At 36.9% G+C, this 23,441-nt stretch overlaps 1 pseudogene; it reads right to left on the reverse strand.

Annotated features, from left to right (window-relative positions):
* Nucleotides 1–14,074: 14,074 nt before the first annotated feature.
* Nucleotides 14,075–15,603, reverse strand: LOC125813299 (FAM10 family protein At4g22670-like; annotated as a pseudogene).
* Nucleotides 15,604–23,441: the final 7,838 nt, after the last annotated feature.

A 23,441-nucleotide genomic window follows, 5' to 3' on the forward strand; every position in this document is an offset into this window, starting at 1 on the left:
ATTAAGAAACTTTTCTCTTCTTCTTTGGTTTAAGTGTGAAGGGAAGTTGAAATTCTAGAAGAGTTCAAGTTGTAAGGAGAAGTTGCAGAAATTGAGGTAAGGTGACTGCTCCATTTTTTCATCCTTATGTATGAGTTTGAGTGAGGAATTATGGGTGTGTTGTCATTAAGAACTCAAGGGGTGGTAAGTTCAATAGTTTGTTGTATGATAAAGAAAATTTGGGACTATTTTATATGTATTGTTGTTGGGGCAGCTTGGGTAATCTTGGGAAAGGATATATAAGGTATGTATGGGACAGAGAAGAAGGGTGTGGTGATACACATTTGTTTAAGGGTTGTATGGGCTCATTGTCCGTCAAAGTTAGCTACTGTTTTATGAGGCCCACAGTGTGATAGCTGCTAATTTTAGTTTATCATGACTTATTGTAGATTAACACCTAAAAGGGGCAGCTGGATTGAGATAGTTGTATGGGTCAGAGAATAAGGTATGTAAGACTATTCGATTCCATATTCCTTGACATGAAATCTGATATTTGCGATTATTATAAAAAAAGTGACTTTCATAAGTTTTATCCCTAGTAAGGGAAACATAGTGGCAGCATACGATCTCCAAATAGCTAACAATATTTTTGTCCATCTTTCGAGTGTGTCAAATTACTTCATTATATGTTCATTACTCTACATTTGTGTAATTATTATACTCCTATGTGCTAGTATAGAAATGGTTTTGTAACAGTAAGCTTGGTGAATTCTCGTCTTAGTTAATTAAAGTCAATTGTGTCATTTAAGCTCATAAGTAATGTATTGATGTTACATAGCTCCTTATGTCATTGTTACTACCTTGAAGTTATTATTCTCATGTCATCTACTACTGATATGTAGTTCCAAATCTCAAAATTGATTATGACCACCAAAACAACAATCTCAAAAATTAAAGAAACTAAGTGAAGCAATCTGTATAATTATGGGTGGCATCCCAGGGGCAAATGTCTAGCATGGGTCGATTCCAATTGGTATAGAACAGTGGCAGCTTAGGGACGAAAGCCTAGCATGGGCCGATCCCAATTTATGTAACTATGAGGATAGCATCTCAGGGTTAAAATGCATGGCATGGGTCATCCCCTTCTACCTAGTCATTTGTATCACATACCTTACAAAGATTATAAAGTACAGAAAAGTAAAGAAAATAATGTAACATCCATGATCCACAAGAGTAAACAATGGTGGTCTTCTGTTGTGGTCTATTCACTTATATATTGATACTTGATTACAGTTGAGCCTTTGTTTTACATATGTTATTGCTTTACATATTCATTATATTTTTTTCGTACTGGCATCCCTCGTGGTAAACGCTGCATTTCATGTTGCAGGCACATGTACTCTAGCTAGTAGACCTCTTTAGTGGGAGCACATGTACTCAATTGCTATTGGTGAGGCTCCAAGTTGATTTGGGGCTTACCGAGTCTTTGGCACCTATTTTATTACTGTATGATAGTTAAGGGTAAGGTGGGGCCTTGTCCCACTCTAAACTAAGGTTTTATTTGCTTTAGAGGCATTGTAGACTGATGTATATAGTGCAGTTGTGTCCTATCTCTTAACAAGTTGTGGCCTTAACGACCAAGTCTTGTAACTAAGTTTGGGGTCTACTTATGTTGGTTCATATCGGTGCATCCTATATGAACGTGTCACAACTTTAAAATTGGCATAGTTATATGCATAGTAAGAAGATGTTATATGTTGGTTCTCTCGGGCCTTTAGGGCATCGGGTGCCAGTCCGTCTTAATGGGAATTGAGGCATGACATAAGTGGTATCAGATCAGGTTATCTTAGGGTGTCTACAAAGTCGTGTCTGTGTAGAGTCTTGCTTATGGATGTGTTGTGCACCACATTTATAAACAGGAGGCTACGAGACATATAGGAGTTGTCTTTTTTCTTTCATTTCTTAGATCACGCGATAGAGCCAGTGTTGTAGGTGATGATATCTAACTTCTAAATTGTTTTACTATAGCAAAGATGTACGAGAAGAAGTAAAAGTACAGGTAATCGAGTAGATGTGGTTGCCCAAGAAGGGACCAACCGACCACCACCTAGTCAAGGTGTTCAAAGGCTCAAGATGAGTCTCTATCACAGACTTCCCCGACGCCTCCATCTCCAGAAGATCTAAAGAGGGAAACTGAACCTAAAGAACCCCTTGTTAATGCTATAGAGCATGATTTAAAGAATGCGGTCCAATTATTGACTCACATAGTTACTGGCCAAGAGCAAGGGAAAGAGGGTTCGATTGCAGGTACTAGATGTGCAGACAGGGCTGTTAGTGTGTGGATACGTGATTTTCTTAATTTGGACCCTCCATCATTCACCGGGTCAAATCCTAATGAAGACCGACAAGACTTTATCGATCAAATTCAATGGACTTTGGGTATTATGCGTGTATCTGATAAAGAGGTAGTTTAACTAGCAATATATAGATTAAAGGGTGTGTCTATTTTGTGGTACGAAGCTCGGAAACAATCTAGGGGTACAAAGTGCACCTTCAATTATTTGGAAAGATTTTAAGAAGATGTTCCTTAACCATTATCTACCATTAGAGATTTGGCAGGCCCGTGCAGATCAGTTCTTATATCTCCACCAAGGGAATATGAGCGTGAGGGAGTATAGTCTCCAATTTAATTCCTTGTCCAGATACGTTCCTAATGTTGTAGCTACTATGGAGGATAGAGTTCATCGATACGTGGATAGATTAGATTTGTATCTGGTTAGAGGTTGTACCATTGCTTCATTGAATAAAAACATGGATATAGCAAGAATGCAAGCTTTTGCACAAAAGTTGGAGGATCAAAGATAAAGAAGAAGGACCCAAGAGTTGGAAAGAGGGCAGTCCAAGAGAGCCAAATCCACAGGGCAGTTTATGTCATCACAAGGTGAATTCAGGCCTCCGTTCTTTAATAGACTGCCTAGGCCATCATCTTCCTACTCTATAGCTAGTGCCCTACCTCAGTTTCAAGAGTCTAGGGTCAGTCAGTTTGTGCAAAGAGGTGAAAGCCAAGGATTAGGAATAGCGGGGAACCAAGAGCATGGAATTATGAGCCAATCAAGACCTCCTCGACAACCTTGTAAAAAATGTGGAAGAAATCATTTAGGTGCATGTCGGTTTGGGAAAAATGATTGTTTTTGGTGTGGTACACCGAGTTATATGATGAGAAATTGCCCTCATAGGAGCATGAGTGGTGTGACACAACCTACTAGATCAATTGCTACATCATCATCATCGACACCTTCTTTAGGTAGGGGACAGATGCCTACTGGTCGTGGTAGAGGAGCTAGGGAAGAAACTAATTCTAGTGAATTCAGAATCGCACATATGTTCTAGGGGATCGACAAAATTTAGACGCTTCGCCAGATGTGGTTACAAGTACATTGTCCATCTTTTCACATATTGTATATGCATTAATTGATCTGGGGTCTACATTATCATATGTTACTCCATTGATTGCTGGGAAGTTCAGAAAACACTAGAATTATTTGTGAAGCCATTTGAAGTGCCTATACCGATTGGTGAGTCTATTATAGCTAGAAGGGTTTATCGTAATTGCATTATAACTGTTTGTGATCTTGATACATTGACTGACCTTGTTGAGCTAGAAATGGTAGATTTTGATGTTAAAATGGGAATGGATTGATTAGCTTCTTGTTATTCCCCGATAGATTGCCAAACTAAGATGGTGCATTTCCAGTTTCCAAAAGAGGTAGTCCTCGAATGGGAAGGTAATATTGGGACACCAAGAGGTAAGTAATTTCTTATCTTAAGGCTAACACGATGATGTCCAAAGGATACATATGTCATCTAGTGATAGTGAAAAATATAGATGTATAGCCACCAACTCTCCAATCCATTGCAGTAGTGAATGAATTTCCCGATGTATTTTCTAAAGATCTTCCAGGTTTGCTTCCACAAGAAGTAGAGTTTGTATCAATGTGATTCCATATACTCAACCTATCTCTATCCCTCCATATAGAATGGCCCCGGTAGAATTATGAAAGTTGAAGGAGCAACTAAAAGACTTGCTAGAATAGGGATTCATAAGGCCTAGTATGTCCCCTTGGGGAGCACCAGGTTTATTTGTACGTAAGAAAGATGGCACGTTGAGAATGTGCATTGACTACTGACAGTTGAATAAGGTAACAATTAAGAACAAATATCCCTCCCTAGAATTGATGAGTTGTTTGATCAGTTACAAGGTGCTAAGCGTTTTTCAAAGATCGAATTGAGGTCGGGTTATCACTAAATGAGGATAAAAGGCAAAGATATACCCAAGACAGCTTTTCGAACACGGTATGGTCATTTTGAGTTTTTAGTCATGTCATTTGGGCTAACAAATGCACCAGCAGCTTTTATGGATTTGATGAATAGGGTGTTCAATCCATTTCTAGATGTGTTCGTGATAGTATTCATAGATGACATTTCGGTGTATTCAAGATTGAAAGAGGACCATGCTAATCATTTGCAATAGGTGTTACAAATTCTTTGTGATCGTAAGTTGTATGCAAAGTTTTTTAAATGTGAGTTTTGGTTGAAATCTGTGGCATTCATAAGTCATATTGTATTTGACGAAGGAATAAAGGTCGATGCTCAAAAGATAAAAGCGGTGAAGAATTGGCCAAGACCCTAAAACTCCTACGGAGGTTCGTAGTTTCCTGGGATTGACAGGTTATTATAGATGGTTCGTTGAAGGATTTTCTTCCATTTCTGCACCCTTAACAAAGCTCACACACAAAAAACACAAGTTCCAATAGAGTTATGCATGTGAAAGAAGCTTCCAAGAGCTGAAGAATAAATTAACTTCTACACCTGTATTGAAACTTCCAGAAGGAACAGAAGGGTATGCAGTGTATTGTGATGCTTTAAGAGTGGGCTTAGGATGTGTATTGATGCAGCACGGTAAAGTAATAGCTACTCCTCAAGGCAGTTGCGGCCACATGACAAAAATTATCCAACCCATGATTTAGAGTTAGCAGCAGTTGTATTTTCTGTAAAGATATGACACCACTACTTGTATGGAGTTCATGTTGACATATATACTGATCACAAGAGTTTGCGATATATCTTTAAGCAAAAGGACCTAAATTTGAGGCAGTAAAGATGGCTTGAGCTATTAAAAGATTATGACATTGAAATCTTGTATCATCCTGGGAAAACAAATTTAGTAGCTGATGCTTTAAGTCGTAAGACGATTGCAAGCACTTATGGGCTATCCACGAGAAGACAAGAGATAGCTAAAGATCTATACCAACTAGCTAGCTTGGGAGTTCGCCTTCTTGAATCTCCAAATGAAGGGGTTATTGTGCTAAATGCGGAAGAATCCTCATAAGTAGTGAAGTCAAAGAGAAGTAGTACACTGATCCTATTCTATTACAACTTAAGGAGAATGTAAAACATGGTATAACAGAGGTATTTGAGCTTACACAAGAGGGAGTACTTCGGTGTCAAAACAGATTGTGTGTACCTAATGTAGATGAACTAAGAAAGAGGATTATGATGGAAGAACATCATTCAAGATATTCTATCCATCTGGGGTCAACTAAAATGTATCATGACTTGAAATAAATGTAATGGTGGGGTGACATGAAGAAGAACATTGCGGAATTTTTGGCTCAATGTTCAAATTGTCAACAAGAAAAGGTAGAGCACCAAAAGCCCAGAGCAGTGTATAGAACTTCCAATTTGGAAATGGGCCATGATCAACATGAATTTTTTCAGTGGCTTGCCTCGCTTATTTCGGAAGTTTCATTCCATATGGGTAATAGTCGACAGACTTACCAAATCAGCACACTTCTTATTGGTGAAGACTACTTATACAATTGAAGAGTATGCAAGGTTGTATATTAAAGATATAGTTCGGCTACATGGAGTGCCAATATCTATAATATTTTATAAAGGATCTTAATTCACTGCAATTTTTTGGAAGTCATTTCAGAAGAGTTTGGGAACACAAGAGAATTTAAGTACAACCTTTCACCCTCAAACAGATGGTCAGGCAGAACATACAATTCAAACACTTGATGATAATATGATGAGAGCTTGTATATTAGGCTTCAGAGGTAGCTGAGATGATCATTTACTGCTGATCAAGTTTGCATAAAACAATAGCTACCATTCAAGTATCAAAATGGCACTTTATGAAGCTTTGTATGGGAGAAAATATAGATCACTAATCGGCTGGTTTGAAGCGGGTGAGACCGCCTTATTTGGGCCAGATCTTGTTCATCAAGCTATGGAAAAAGTTAAGGTGATAAAACAACTTCTAGCAATAGCTCAAAGTTAACACAAACCATATACAGGTGTTAGAAGAAGAGGACTAGAGTTTTCCATAGGGGATTGCATTTTCTTGAAGGTGTCTCCAATGAAAGGGGTAATGAGGTTTGGTAAAAAAAGTAAGTTGAGTACACATTATATAGGGTCATAGAAGATTATTTGAAGAGTTTTCCAAGTTGCATATGAGTTAGAGCTACCTCAAGAGCTTTCAATTGTAACGCCCCTCAAAATGAAGTAGGAAGAACTAGAGCTTCATATGTGTTTTGATGGAGTATAGTTGTCCCAAGTTGTGTTTAAAAGAGTTTCGTGAGTCAACGTCAAGGCACGTGCTAGACTCTATGTTAAAAAGGTGTTTTTAAATGATAGTTTAAGGAAGAGGCATGTGCCAAACCAAGGGGACAAGGCTTGCTCAACCTTGGCCAAACTACTGCCCTATGACCACAAACCACTTCATGGACAGTGGTCATGACTACGGCTCGTGAAAGTGGCCGTGAAGGTCACTTGGTGGCAAAGCTTGAAAGCCCATTTAGCCAAGCCACTGCCTCCAAGTTCACGAGCATCACCACGACTCGTGGTGTTGACCACGGATCGTGGGAGCTTCCATGAACTTGACTTGTCCTTGGAGGGCTTGGCAAGTGAGGGAGGCTCACTGCCTCAAGGACCACGGGCACCACCACGAGCCATGGTGCCCCTCACGACCCGTTTAGTTGGGCGTGGTCCCTGACGGGCTGCCTCAAGAGAAGGGTTTTTAAGTAAATTCGTTTTAATTGTTTATTATGTGGGGTTGATTTTAAATGATTTATATGATAAATATATAAGGTTTTAAGTCTTTTAACAAGTCATTTTACTCTCTTTTCCCAAATCAAATCCCAAAGTTCTTCTCTCTCAATATTTCTCTCTCAACTCAAGGAAGAAGGAGAAGTGGAACCTAGAGTTTTAGATTTCAAGCTTTCTTCATCAAATTTTCGTGGGATTCATCAAGTCTAAGGTATGGTGACCCTTGATCCTTGATTATCCTTTCTTTCAAGGAGTCTATTCAAAAGGGTTTCAAAAGTCTTCAAAGAACAAAAAGCCTAATTTCTATTCTAAGCATGGGTTCATTGATAAATTGTTTTCAAAAGCATTATATTGGTGAATTAAAGTAGAATTGATGATTTTATAAGAACTTTCTTCAAGAATCCATGTTTTCACTAAAACCCTAAATTTGCTATGAAGTGGGTCTATTTCTATAAATTCAAAGTTGATGGAATTATGTGTAAAGTGAATTGTATTGATATCTCTTGTGTTGTTTAAATGTTTATTTATGATTAATTGTTGATAATGGATGAATTAAGGGTGGTAAGCCTTATGGGTGAAGTATTGATGATTTTGGCTATGGCTTTGGATTATGGTAAGAAAGATTGAACCCTCTTTATGGAATTGATTGTTGTTGGTAGGTTGAACCCACCTTTGGTGGAAGTGTTATATCTTATTCTTGTGTGGTATTATTGGGAATTGAGGCCATGAAGGGCAATATATGAGTGTTATTATATTGTTGTATTTTTATACATATATGAGGCTATATGTAAAGTCCTATATGAAGCTATATGTAAAGTTTGTGTGAAGCTATAATGTGAAGATATTCTAATGGTATTAATGTGATAAGGTATAAAGTGTTATTATGCTAATGTGAAAGCATGTCTCTCTTGAAATGGTGATATGTGGTGATGATGGACTATGATGAGTTTTCATAAGATGATGTTGTAGATCATATGCTAGACTTGAGTATCTTGTCTTGTGTCATGGAAGCTTGATTATATATATGAATGTTTGGTTGGGCTATGACTTAGTAATGGAGCTCTTCCTATAAATGCTAAAAGAGGAATTCTAGGCCAAGATTTGAATTGGTAGACTTAAGCATAGTGCCTTTTTATGAGTCTAGCTTTCCTAAGAAAATGTATAACCTTGAAGGATGGGCCTTAGGGCGATGTTCCCTTCTTGAGTGAAATGATAGACTTAGAGATGGATGGAGCCGGAACGGCATGAAAATCCTTATCTAAGAAAGTCAAATGAGCTATCCTTATGAACCTAGATTGGCTATGACTAAGAAATGGGGCCTTTCTTGGGAAGAGGTACTAGGAGTTGGTTGAACTAGAAAAGGAGCCCTCTCTAGTACATATGTGATTGAATACTCTATGGAAACCAAGGCTAAGCACCGAGTGGATGTGGTTAGGATGGTGGCCTAGTTGAGCATGAGATTTGGCACAATGAACATCCTTTGACATCTCTTAAACCATGTGCCAACATGGGTTGCTTTTAGTTCTACCCTTGGCAAGTAGAACAACCTCCACGGAGTAGGATAGACTCCGAATTCCATACCTTGCTAGTGTGGTCTATGTCGGTTAAGGCCTATTTCCATCATGTGGGATGTGCACTCTAGTATTGGATAGGTTCTACAACGTGTAGGTAGTAGTATGGGATGCTATCTACACATGGCACGAGTAGGCTTAAAAGATGCTAAAGTGAGTTCCCTAAGCCTTAGGGCTATTATGTGATTGTCCCTTATATGCTTGTGTGTCTCTTAAATGGTTTTGATAAAGAATGTTGACTTAGTGTGTTATAATGTAATGATAAAACCCTTGTCTATGGTAACTCTTAGGAACACTTAGGTGTATATGAAGAGGTTGTATGGGCGGTCACTTCATTAGTCACTTAAGTGTGGCTTAGGGTGACTTGAGATAGAGGCTTAAATGGTAATGAAGGAATTACTTTACTATCTTGTTTAAGTATTGTGAACTTGAATTAATTGAGTTGTAAATGATGTGAATATGGTCTTAATTGTGAATGGTGACTTGAAATGTGGGTTTATGCTTATGGTTGTAAAGGTTTGTTAAAGAAGGTCTTAAAAGCATACATTCCTTGTAAATGTCCGTTGTGCATGTTTTCTTGCATGGTCATCATACTTAGTACTTATTGTACTAGCTCCATATTTCTCTATTGTTATAAGTGTAGGTGGTGGGAAGTGAGGAGATCTTTTGAGGAAGCTTGGGATATTGACTCTTCTCAAGAAGCTTGGTATGTCCTTATATATTCGAGGACATAGTTGTTATCTTTCTAGTATTTCCACTTAGACATTGTATAAGACTTATATTTTCTATTGATGTAAAGGGCCGTGTCCCTAAGATGTTCTATTCGTGTCTAAGATGGTACATGAGACTTAGAAATTCTACTTCTTTACATTCGAAAGACTTTATGAGTATTATGGATTTGTTTTAAAAAGTGTTCTTATCCTTTACGGTTTTTTTTATTACCGAATGCGATGAATGAATGCTAAGGCTTGTATAAGACCTCCGAGAGGTCGAATACGCATGTAACGGCTAGGGGGTGCTCCCGGGTCGTTACATCAACAATTCATTTGGTGTTTTATGTCTCAATGCTTCAAAAATGCGTAAGTGACCCATCTCGTATTACTCATACGAAAGATTTACAAGTTAGGGGAGATCTTACTTACAAAGAAGTATCCATTGCTATTCTGGATCGACAACTTAGAAAGTTAAGGAATAAAGAAAAAGCTTCTGCGAAAGTACTATGGAGAAACCAACAAGTAGAAGAAGGCACATGGGAAGCGGAGGAAGAAATGAAATTAATATCCTCATCTCTTCAAGACCAATGAGAAATATGAAAATGTTGAGTTGAGGCATTGACAAGTAAGTATAAGTTTATATGTATTATGGATTAATAGTAGTACGTAACATAGGCTTGAACTTGTTGGGCTGGAGAACCATGCTAACATTCAAGGATGAATTTTTTTAATGGGAGTGACGCCGGTGGAAAAGGCGGAGTTGGCCGCTTATCAACTTAAGGGTGTTGCACAAATTTGGTTCAACCAATGGAAAGAAGGGAGACCGAAAGATGGGGTCCTCTCAATTGGGAAAAGTTCAAAGTTGCTTTCCTTGATAGGTTCTTTCCCCTTGACATGAAGGAGGCAAAGGTGCTTGAGTTCATCAACCTTCATCAAGGAAGTATGAGTGTGAAGGAATATGCTTTGAAGTTCACTCTCGATATGCTCCTACAATGGTTGTCGATGCTAGGGTAAAGATGAGTAAATTTGTTTCGGGTGTGTCCGAAATGGTTGTTATAAGTGTCGTACCCCCATGCTTGTTAATGACATGAATATTTCTCGTCTCATAGTTCATGCTCAACAAATCTAAGAGGAGAAACTTAAGGAAAAGTCTAGGGATACGAAGAGGGCTAAAACTGGTGATGATAGTTTCTCACATGCAAGGTTCAATGGACATGGTCTTTCTAGGTTTTGACAAAGGTTTTATGGTCAAGGTTCCTCCAATTCTCCTTCTAGGTTCAACAAACATAGGGAGTCTAACCATAATCCTCAAGGAGGGAATGATAGTGGGCCTTTATTGCCTACTTGTACTAAATGTGGGAGGAAGCATGAGGGTAAATGTCTAGCGGGTTCCAATGCTTGTTTTTTTTTGTGATAAGATGGACCACAAGATAAGAGATTTTCCTTCAGTTGCTAAGAATGAAGAAGATAATCGTCGAAGGGCTCAACCTAATCCTTCATCCAGTCAAAGTGGTTTGGGTTCAAATGCTCCTAAGCAAAACAAATTTTATGCACTTCAGACTCGTGGTGCACAAGAGGTTTCTCCCAATGTGGTTACCAGTATGTTGAAAGTCTTTCAACTTGATGTTTATGTGTTACTTGACCCTGGTGCTACCATGTATTTTGTGACTCCATATGTGACTTTGAGGTTGATGTTCTTTCGGATGTGTTGTTAGATCATTTTTATATCCCTACTCCTGTTGGTGATTCTATTATGGCTAAGAGGGTCTACAGAAAGTGTATCATCTCCTTGTCCCATAGATTACTCTTGCTGATTTGGTAGAAATTGATATGCTAGATTTTGATGTCATCCTTGGTATGGATTGGTTGCATTCATGGTATGCTTCTATTGATTGTAAAACTCATGTAGTCAAGTTTCAGTTCTCGAATGAGCCTGTCCTAGAGTGGAAAAGGGGAATTTCTATGCCTAAGGGTCAGTTTGTCTCTTGTCTAAAAGCTAGAAAGATGGTTGCTAATGGTTGTATATACCATCTAGTTAGGGTGAGGGATGTGGATTCTGAAACCCCTACTCTTGAGTTGGTCCCCGTTGTTAACGAGTTTCTGGAAGTGTTCCTAGATGATCTACCTGGTATTCCTCCTGAAAGGGAAATAGACTTCGGTATTGACCTTTTCCTAGATACGCAACCTATCTCTATTCCTCCTTACCGAATTGCTATAACTAAAGGAGTCGAAAGAGCAATTGAAATATTTGTTGGATAAGGGTCACAACAAGAAATTTCATTTTTACGATCAATTCTTAACGAAGGGATACCAATTCGGTCGTTAGATGTGTATTAATAGAGTCACTATATTTCATGTCGTTAAAAATCAATTTTTCACTAAATATTAGGGACGGAATAATATCCGAATGTTAAAAAGATTAATATTCGTAGTTAATAATACTAAAAAATTGAAGGTACTAATTAAGTTAAATAATTTCTCTTTTTAATTTTTCAATATTTAATAATTTTCCTATTTATTTTGCTCAACCACACACGTCTCTTCGTGCACCTAGCCCCTCCCCTTCATGCAGAAAACAGACTAGATAGTTGATGTTCATATTTAAGATTTCACTTTCTGGTAAGAGTCTTAGAAAATTCATCAAGCACGTAGGAAGCACATCACTGATGCAGGCAGAGAAAATTCATCAAAGCTTAGAGGAAATTGGGCAAACATGCTTATTTCCCTTCTATTAGAATATAATCAGCAAAGAAGAGATACACAATTGCACGTCACTTAAAGGAAAATCAGTAGATTGAGATACGCACATCTCTCTATTCAAACTTATAAAGAGGTAATCTGGGTCTCTTTGGTTTGATGGCAAAATAACAAAATCAGTCTTCTCTTCTTACTGCTTGTTGTGACCTTGCTGCCATTGATATAATCGGACGCGATCTTGGAGTTTTCGGCTCTTCAAGGAAAAATTTTGTTATTATAACTATCAATTGCTTTGTGAAATGCTTGAATTTGACCTATTTTGTATTTTGCCCAATTCTGAATTTGCACTGTACGATTCCATCTCGATATTCTTTTGTGTTCGTGCACTTGAGTTTATTGGGGCTAACCATATGTGTTGTTTGTACTAATGTGAACTCCTGTTAGTATCTTTGATTGAAAATAAAACGAGTGGATATGCATCTCATTCTATAGAGAATAGACTGCAAGTAGAAGTTGGTGGAAACTAATGTATTCTTACTTGTATAGCGGTAGGAAATTGAAAGAAAAGTTATTGCCTAATCACTTAAACATAATATAATTATGAATATGTACTTGAATCTTGTCTAATCTTTACAGTCAAGTGTGTCACGAAATTGAAATAGAAATTTCCACATAAGTTCCATGAAACTATAAACTTGGTCTTAAATACTTTTATAAAGATTGCACCACAACCGTTAATGAACGATAATCTACTTATATTTGCACGCACATGGAGTAGCAAAGAAACATGAAACATTAGATTTGGTTTCATATGTAGTATTACAAGAATGAGGATTAAAAAGTACTATAATGTTATTAACATTCACCTGGATTAGATCCTTCTTTGTGTACTGCCCTTGTAATGTTGGATCTACCATTTCAACTAATTTTTCTTTATTTGTCAACCTTGGAAGAGCCTAAAATAATAGAGAAAACAGATTTAGGCATTGTTTCAATTAAACCCTTGAATCTTGTATAGGGAAAGAGTTTCGTTGTTGATATTAACTTTTATACACTGACAATATTATAAGTAACTGGTATACTATTAGGTTGAAGTAAGGCAGATAACGCTCTAGAACTGGTTAAAATATTAATTGGTACTAATGTTTATAGATGTGTAGTATTAGATACTGATCGATGAGATCAACACATGTTAGGAGGCTGCTTTGTATCAATCGGTACACTGCCTGTCAATAGCTCTAGAAGAACCACACCATTATTGTATACGTCTGATTTGTTGTTAGTTTGCCAGTTGATGCATACCTGTTTTAAGAAATGGAGTTGGCTGGTCACAAAATCTAAAAACGTTAGATGTAGTTTGGAATAACAGAGGTGTGGAGGACTACGTTTGGTGGATTTTTATTTTAGGAAAGTATGTTAGTGTCAGTTGTAAGTCTTGAATAAATAACAGAGAGTGACAATGTGCTAAGATAGAAACTGAAGCCTCTCCATGTGAAATACTGTCTTATTTTCTCATTCATTGAGTAAGCATGGAGATGTAATACTCAGTTTGGGGAAAATATCATGTGGTCCGTATTGTAACTTATATTCTTTTTCTTTTTTTGAGCTCGATATATGAAGATCAAGTAGGATTGGATAAATTTATTAAAAAGAGAGTAGACGAGGTGCAGATTGGTTTGCAAGTTTTTTTAGCATATCATGGGTGTTAGAATGTCTCATATTAGTGAGGGAATATGTTATTTTAACTCCTTTTATAGCTTGGATAATCCTCACTTCATGTGTTTGCTTTTGAGATTGAGTTAGCTAGAAGGTGAATTTCTTTACAGTAGAGGCTTAGCTCGAGTACATTCATTTTGGGCCTTCTTGAGTGGGATGGGTAGCTGGGTAAAGTTGTGCCCTTTTTCTTTTATAGATTTGAACCGTCACACTATTCTCACTGAGTTTAGTTAATTACAATAGTAAAATATTACTTATTGAGATCCTTATTTGCCAATGTCTATACCTTTAGAGTGGGGGACTAAGCAGGGAAATTGGAGTTCGGTAATGAGTAGTTAATAACCAATCAAATGATGTCTCAACAACAAGGATGTCAGCTTTAGGTACAAACTAAATTATGAACAGATGTAACTAGCTAACAGTGAGCATCATACTTCAAAAATCAGACCGTGTGAGAGCGGGAACACAAGTGTATACCCAAGAAAACTTACAGAAGCTTCATGCATAGGTTGTTGTTCTTTGTTCTTACTCTTTTCATAAGCTGCCTACAGTGCAAACTGATGTAAAGAGGAATGAAAAGCAGCCAATTAGTGACTAACTACTTTCAATACACTTAAAAACACCTTTGGTTATGCTTGACGCCGCTGGCTATCACGCTCAATGTTCCTCAACCTCTTCTCTTCTTGCAACTGTTAATACTTTCAGCAGTGCTCTTCAATATTTTGAGCATTAGGTTCAAACTGCCATATGTCCAGGCCAAAGAACTTCCTTTTTAAAGTTTGAAGACATTTTTTCCTTCTCTTGCTCTTAAATTAAGTCAAACAATGAAATTGAACTACATATAATAGAAAACCATGTGACCCATTTAGAAGGTTCAGGTACATCAGAGAGAAGGCGTAATGGACAAGGAAAATTTTGAATGTATGACCTTTATAAGTATCTTGGCTATCTCTTCATCAAAACCTATCATAGATTCCACACAAAGATCACCAATTGCATCTTTCCATAAGCCCAACATTGCTCAAGCTATACCCCTCACTTTGTGTCCTTTTGTTGAGTCAGGGTTGACATTCAATGAAATGATGCAAGCGTCATTAGGACTTACGACTCCAAAATACAGTCACAAGCATAAATGAACTTGAAATTTCTTTCTAGCTAATGTAAGAATGACTTGAAATAGCTTTTGAAACACCTTTAAAGCAGCATTAACATCACGGATTGCGGCATTGGGTTTTTCAGCTTAATAAAGACATTAGCTGCATAGACATTAGTATTTGTCAAAAGACCACATGAAGGACATGATACGAAATAACTAACATTAATATGGTAAATAGGGCAGATTTAAACCTCTTATTGTGTATAATACTGCAAAATTTGGATTCAACAAAATAGGTTCAGTTAAATGATTTATGGCTTCATTAAGCTTGCCTTCGAGGAATGAACAGTTCCAATAAGGTGTAACTTCTCTAATCAATTTTGTAAAAAGAGGATCTTCATTACACAATTAGGTAGAGATTAACATGCCTTCATATATTACATCCGATTTTTTCACTTTTGATATTTGAGCAGCATCTGGATTTTCATTTATTACTTCCCTTGTAGAATCTCCCATTTGTAATTAGACAACAATGAAAAGCTCATTTTAAGTATAAAAGACAACGCTATAATTGCATCCACCAAACCCCTTCATGACATACATGTGGAGGATCATTGTCAGGCTCCACAGTATCAATGTTATGCAACTCGACATTAGACTTTATAATGTCTTTATCTAGTTAATCAAGATGCTCTTCACCACGTTGTTCCTGCAAACTCATTCCTAGGTATCAATACATGAAAATAAACATCTCCCCATCTCACATTGAATGGCATGTTTCTAAATCTTTAATTTGGCTCATGCGAAAACGATCATTACTTCTCAAAATACCAAATATTCTGTAGTATAACAGATCCTACTAATTTACTTCTTACAAAATGAGGGAAATTGTAATAGTATGGCAGCAGATGAGGGACAATATCATCTTTATGTGTGACCTGAATTGTATTTGGCACCCATTTGCTATAGTTGGACACAAAAGTAACATTCCCGATTCGAGGTTATCCAAAGGTGATAACTGAAACATTCCGCGAGCCATAATTTATTGTGAGATCAAATCCAAAAAAAGAAGTCATTGCCCCCTTCCATGGAATTTTTTGTCACCATAATGGGAATGTATTTTCAATTCGTGTCTTGTAAGGTTAATGCAAGTTCTTATATTATGCTATGATTTCTTCATTATTTTCTTCACTTTTTATAAGATTGTTTACTATTTGTCTTATCTACTGCATAGTATGTACATTTGCTACATTATTGTAACTTGTATTGTTGCCACTAGCCTCAATTTGATAGTTTTTGCTGAGTGCTTATATGATGTTTTTTTTTTAAAAAAAAAAACATTAAAGTATATAATATGTTGCTTGCCTGCTTTCGCATATGCTAAAAGTATTATTGCACCTCAAGTATTGTCGACTTAGTTGTTGTTAACAGATGTTGGCTTGCTACTACTTTAGCAACTGATATCAGATGATGAAGTATTATCTACAATCCTTAAGTGTTTAGCTACTGCTTATAATAATGTGATTACTACAGAATCTTCTTATCTTAATTATTATTTATTTAAGAGGAAAATCAATAGATTGATTAAAGTTGGGAATTTATTCAACAGTCGCATGTGTTTAAAGAAGAACTTATTCATTTATCGTTACCACTCATCACTTATATATCATCAAGCTTGCTCATCTGTTGGACTAAATATTCTTAGAGTGTTCTTCTCATCAAGGTAAGTTTCTGCTTTTGTAAGTGTATTAATGAATTTGATTCTATGATACATCTTGTTAGGAAGTGTGGGATTAGATACATGATCCTCCTTGATCACTGAGTTACTTCATTTTCTGAAGAAATCCTCTTAATTATGTGATGAGATCTCTTAGGAAGATGTATGTACACATGCCTATTGAGAATTTCATTATTGAATACCTGCATCAGGAGTCATCTGATTAAGAGCTTCGGGAACTAAAATTTAGAACAATAGAAAGATCCTCATTGGTGTTATACTCTTCAATTTGTTTAGAAATCTTTAGTCTGAGTACATCAAAAGCAGATATTAGTAGTAAAATATAGAAGAAAGAGAGAGCTTAACTATGGCCTTAAGCTAACTGAATTTATTTACCAGAGAAAAATGTGATATACTAACTAAAGTAGAGCATGTTAAACAAAAACACTAAATAGAGTTAGTTTTTCAGTTCTTTGTGCTGAACCTACCAACAAAAAATGTATTTTTGAAGGGGTAATCTTTTTTTGTTTAGTTATTTGTTTATGTATTGTAGCAAATTTTAGTACTGAACAGAGCAATTGGGTCGTACAAGTAATTGGTTGTCATGTAAACTTTTGCTGGGAATTTGAATTGATTTGATGAAATTGTAGTGTCTTTAGTGGAAGACTACTGCACTATGTTAAGAAAAGTATAACCTGGACAACTATTTAACTTACTACCTTAAAGATAGATATGTCCATAAATATGATGTTCAGCAGGCCTTAAATACATTACTTTGAATGGACACCACTAACACTAAAGATCAGAAAAGCTGTGATTATGCAACTGTACATTCTAAAGAAAGAGCTAGATGTAGAATTATCAATTCTTCAATGTGGTGGGTAATCTGGAAAGAGATGAATTCTAGGTGTTTTAAGAGCATACAGAGTAGTGTGATATAATTGATGTTTATACTCATATGGACATAGTACAATGAATAGATGGAGTTCATCTGTAAATGAGGTATAACATGGAAAGCACTGCCAAAGAATGTATAAAACTAGAGAATGGAAGGCACTGCCAAAGAATGTCAAACAAATTCCTCTTGATCTCTCTACTCATGCTTGGGAGACATCACTTAGTTTTTGTAGAGTCCATGATAATTTTTATTTTAGTGATCTTGTAGAGAAGAGACTTCTAAGCCTTCGACCTTCTTCTTTTTTAGTAAATAACAGAAATTATTACCAAAAGTGCCATGTACGAACAAGGAAAAAGCAAGGCCTGAACAGCCCCAGCCTTGCTTATGAGACTAAACACTAAAACTAACTATAGTTTGTAATCTTGACAACCCAATGCACTAGCTAGTTTTGTCTTCTTACATCCTCTAATTGTGGATCTCCTAGACAATATTTTGTATAGAAAAACCCAGTTGGCCTTGACTTTTATCAAAATATGTATTTTGCAAGAGGAATGTGGAATGATGCAGCTGCTAAAGTTTCTACTGAAGTTTGCAGTGATAATGAATTATAAAAATCAAGGTACTTTTATTAGAAACTTTAATGTTCTGCATCCTTTTTAGTAAATAAGTTGAGGTTTTATGTTTTTTATTTATCAGTTTATTTTCTTGTTAGTATACTGACATAAATTTCTTTTTTACAGCTCAAGAATTTGAATATGAAAAGTCTATCATTGAAGAAAGTATCGAGCAAGTTGAAGTTCAAGAGTACTTTTACTTTGATTAGAAATGTAGTTGAAAGACGATATCTTATTATTTATATATGTTTCATTTTTTCTCTTTTTAGGAGTTGATAAAGATCTGTCATATAACTTTTATGTAATATTTTTTTTAATTAGTTCTTTGTATTAACAATGAAGTTGTACATTTAATTATTAAATATATTTTCTTGTGTTCCAATGTATGAAACAATTAATATTATTTGCTAGTATAAATTATTGTATAATAGCAAATGAAAATGAGTTTTCTAAAAGTCATTTACCAATGGCTTATCAAATGATGAAACGGTTATTAACGATGGAAAACTTGGTCGTTAAAAGTATTGGTATTGACACTAACATACAATTTGCGCAAGGAATTCTGGTTGTTAAAAGTACATGTACTAAGGGAAAATCCGGTCGCTAAAGAGGGCATATAACAACCGGAATTTATGTGGTCGTTAAATCTTCTTTCAACGACCGGGTAGAAATCTGTCGTTAAGCTTTTGATGTCGGAGCTTTTAACGACAACCGGAATTTATGTGGTCGTTAAATCTTCTTTCAACGACCGAGTAGAAATTTGTCGTTAAGCTTTTAACGTCGGAGCTTTTAACGACGGGCAAGGACCGGATTTGGTCCAGTCATTATTGATAATTAGAGACCGGATTTGTACTTTTAGCGACCACAATTCCCCTCGTTAATGACCAATTTTTGTTGTACTAGTTTCATCTAACCGATTATCTCTCCATGGGGTGCTCCAGTTTTGTTTGTTAGAAAGAAAGATGGTTCCCTTCATACGTGTATTGACTATCGTCAATTGAACAAGGTGACCATTAAGAATAAGTATCCTCTTTCAATGATAGATGATTTGTTTGACCAACTTCAAGGAATGAGTTACTTCTCCAAGATTTACCTTCAGTTGGGTTATCACCAGTCGAGGGCGAAGGAAGATGACATTCCAAAGACGGCCTTTTGAACTCGGTATGGTCATTATGAGTTTTTGGTGATGTCATTTGGGTTGACTAATGTTCCGACGACATTTTATGGATTTGATGAATAGGGTGTTTAGACAATACCTTGACATGTTTGTGATTGTGTTCATTGATGATATATTGATATATTCAAGAAGTGAGGATGAACATATTGATCATTTGAGGATCGTGATACAAATTCTCAAGGACCAACAACTTTTTGCAAAGTTTAGCAAATGTGAATTTTGGTTGAGGTATGTGGCTTTCCTTGGTCATACTATTTAAAGTAAGGGTATTGAGGTAGATCCTAAGAAGACGGATACGGTTAAGAGTTGGTCTAGACCTCTATCCCCTTCAGATATTAGAAGTCTCTTGGGTTTGGCTGGTTACAACAAAAGGTTTGTTGAGGGGTTATCATCGATTGCCTCTCCATTGACAACATTGACTCAAAAGAAGGCTAAGTTCATATGGTCCGAAGAATGTGTAAAGAATTTTTAAGAATTGAAGGATAGACTTACTACCGCTCCGGTGTTGAGCTTACTGGAAAGGACTGATGGTTTTGTGGTGTATTATGATGCCTCAAGAATTGAGTTAGGATTTGTTCTTATGCAAAATGGAAAAGTCATTGCCTAAGCTTCAAGGCAACTTAAAATTCATGAGAAGAATTATCCTACCCATGACCTCGAACTAGCGACGGTTGTGTTTTCCTTAAAGATTTGGAGGCACTATTTGTATGGTGTTCATGTGGATGTCTTTACTGACCACAAAAGTTTGCAATACGTGTTTAATCAGAAGGATATAAATCTTCACCAAAGACTGTGGCTTGAGTTAATGAAAGATTATGTTATGAGTGTTCTGTATTACCCCGGTAAGATAAATGTGGTGGCAGATGCCCTTAGTCGATTATCTATGTGAAGTGTTGCACTTGTTGAGGATGATAAAAAGGAGTTGGTTTGAGATTTTCATAGACTAGCCTGGTTGGGTGTTCACTTAGTGGACTCTACCAAGGGTGGTGTTATGGTTCACTGCGGCTCAGAATCGCCTTTTGTGGCGGATGTGAAGGCCAAGCAAGGTCTTGATCTGACTTTGGTTGAATTGAAAGAGGCGGTGCTTAAAAAATCTGTAGAGGCTTTCTCCCAAGGGGGATATGGGGTACTTAGATATCAAGGTCGTTTGTATGTTCCCAATGTAGACGGCTTGAGGGAGCAGATCTTGTCAAAAGCCCATAGTTCTCGGTATTCCATTCACCCAATAGCCACCAAGATGTACTGTGATTTGCGGGAGATCTATTGGTGGAATGGGATGAAGAAGGATATTATGGAATTTATCTAAGTGCCCTAATTGTCAACAAGTGAAAGTTGAGCATCAGAAATCGAGAGGTTTATCCCAATCCATTAGCATTTCTACTTGGAATTGGGAAGATGTGAATATGGACTTCATTGTTGGTTTGCCGTGCACTAGACGACAACATGACTCGATTTGGATTATAGTAGATCGAATGACGAAATAAGCCCATTTCATTCCCGTCAAGATTTCTTATTCGGCGGAGGATTATGCTATGTTGTACTTGAGAGAATTGGTAAAGTTGCATGGAGTGCCTTTGTCCATTATTTCGATTGTAGTACCCAATTCACTTATGTAACATATCGCACCTAGAAACGACTATAAAGAGTTTAAAATATGGAAATATTGATTTTTGGAAAGATTAAGGAAATCTGGAAATTTGTCCAAGTTAAGAAAGTGAGTTTTGGCGATTTTCAAATGACCATAACTCCTAGCTCAGGATGATTTAGAATTAGTTCTTGATATGATTGGAAATCCCTTGGAGATATCTTTCCAACACCGCTAAGTTTACACGATTTCGACATCATATAAGTGAGATATGTCTTTTGGAAGTTGGGCTGTTGGATTGAGGAAAGTCCCAATCCGGAGTTAGGGAAGGGCAAAGTAGTCTTTTCTCTAATTTATTACCTAATTCGTTTTTAGGGATTTATTGGGGTAAAAACTTATTTTGGTCAGATTAGTAAAATTAAATTCACGCTTAGGGCTTGGAGAAAAGAGAAAAGAAGAAAGAAAGGGAGAAAAGCCAAGATTTCGCCAAGAACGTCAAGCGTTTGGAGTGGAATTCATCGAGGGATCCCTATTAAGGTATTGAGATCTTTTAGTGATGGGTTAGTTCACCCATACACCAACTTGTTTCAATTCAGTGATTTTGGGTTGCTTACATGTTAAAAAGTGAAGTTCTTGAAGGACATCGTTAAGTTCTTGATTGGTTGTGTTGTTGAAGTTTCTTGTTGATTTGATTCGTGTTTCCGGGTGGATTTTCAAGTTAGATCTATTGTAAGTTGAGAGTACTTTTGATCCTAAATGTTTGGGGAAAGAACCATGGAAGTTAGGAGGGTTTAGAGATGAAAAATGGAGAAAAAAATCGTCAAAAACCTGGGGAAGGGGGTGGGGAATCGCGCCAGCCAGCGCGCCCCAAAAGGGGCTCTGAAGTTCACCCCTTGGGGCGACGCGCCAGCCAGCGTGCCCCAGCTGGTCCTCTGAAGTTTGAGGGATGGCGCCCCGCGCCTCTCAGAGCGCCAGGGACGCTAGTTCTCCCCATTCTTTCCCCACCTTCTCGTACTTGTTCCTAAGTGATGTACCTATGTTTCCTAGTCGATTCCAACAATCTAAAGTACATCTAAACATCATGAAATCATCCATAAACATGAGATCATGAACCTTGAATCCATAATCCGATTCAAGGAAAGTTGAGTTCAAAGTCAAAGAAGTTGTGAGTTAAGTCTAGAAGTTAAGAAGCAAGTCAAAGCAAAGTTTCTTAAAGTTTTCAAGGGTCTATAACAATGTTTTAACGTCGTTTTAAGACTTACGTTTTGAAGTTAAGCAAGAGTAAAGCTATGGTTTGAAGGTCTGTTCTTCAAAGAAGTATATGGGGACTATGTATTCCCAAAGAAGTTTAAAAGAAATGTTTTCACATTTAAACAAGATTGGAAACTGAGATTTCTAAAGAGCCTTCGGGCTAGTTTTTAGAAAAGAGTAATCGTTTTCTAAATGAAGCAAGAAGGGAAACTTTGATTTCCAAGATAGCCTTTGAGTTAAGTTTTTGAGCACTAATCTCAAATCACAGAGGAAATATGTTTTAAAAACATAAGAGCCAATGCGTTTTTGGGAGTAGTATTGAGCACCGAATTGGGGGAGCGTTCAAAGAACCCACAGCCCTCATAGAACCATGTAGCCACCATGGGTAGAAAAGGGTCATACTTTTTAGATGAATCATTTTCGCAATAGACTAGTGGATCCATTAGGCAGTTCAGGTTCTATACCTTTGGCCGGGTATAGGATGCTCTGGCAGCGTGAGGTTGATCGTTGTATCATCACTATAGCTCTTATGTGATGGTTGTCGGTTAGAGAAACTCCCACAACAGTTATTGTATTTTTATATACATCATTTCATTTGTATTTCTACATACATCTCAGATTTATTGTATCTTTGCATACACACAGAGTTTATAGCATGTTTTTAAACAGATTTTCTTTATATTGCACTTGTTTTAAATTGCTTTATATTGAAATGAGTCAGTCAGGTTGAGTTGAGTTGAGTCAGGTAAGTTATTCAGTGTCTTTCAAGTTCCTTCTAGCCTATGTTGCTTAGCATTCCAACTTGCATACTCGTACATTCAATGTACTGATGCCACTTGGCTTGCATCTTATTATGATGCAGATTCAGGTGACCAGGATCAGCATCCAGCGCCTCGTTAATCCAGTTGAGCAGTTCAGAGTTATTCGGTGAGCCTCCTTGTTTTCCGGAGAATCCATTTCATTGCTTTCTAGTTTAGTTTTTTTTTTAGGATGTTGTGGGGTTTGTCCCAACATCCATCTCAGTTGTTATTAGAGGCTTCATAAACTGTCAGATGTTAGTCCTTTGAGTCTTTTCATTATCATTTCTTATTGTTAAGACTTGGGTTGCCACTTTTGGCCAAGTTGAATGTTTAATCTTTAAAACATTCTCAGTTATTTTATTTCAGTTCAATTAAGTTCATTTATCATTATAGATATGAATATTGTCTTCCGTTGAGTTAAGTAAGTCAGGCCAAGGGTGCGCTTGGGGCCAGCAATAGTCTTCGAGTGCCAGTCCCGCCCAGAGTGTAGGCTCGGGGCGTGACGACTTCTCAGTTT

Source organism: Solanum verrucosum, unplaced genomic scaffold (genome assembly GCF_900185275.1).
Source record: "Solanum verrucosum unplaced genomic scaffold, falcon-dt-bn FXZP01000189.1, whole genome shotgun sequence".
In the NCBI taxonomy this organism is placed as follows: Eukaryota; Viridiplantae; Streptophyta; class Magnoliopsida; order Solanales; family Solanaceae; genus Solanum; species Solanum verrucosum.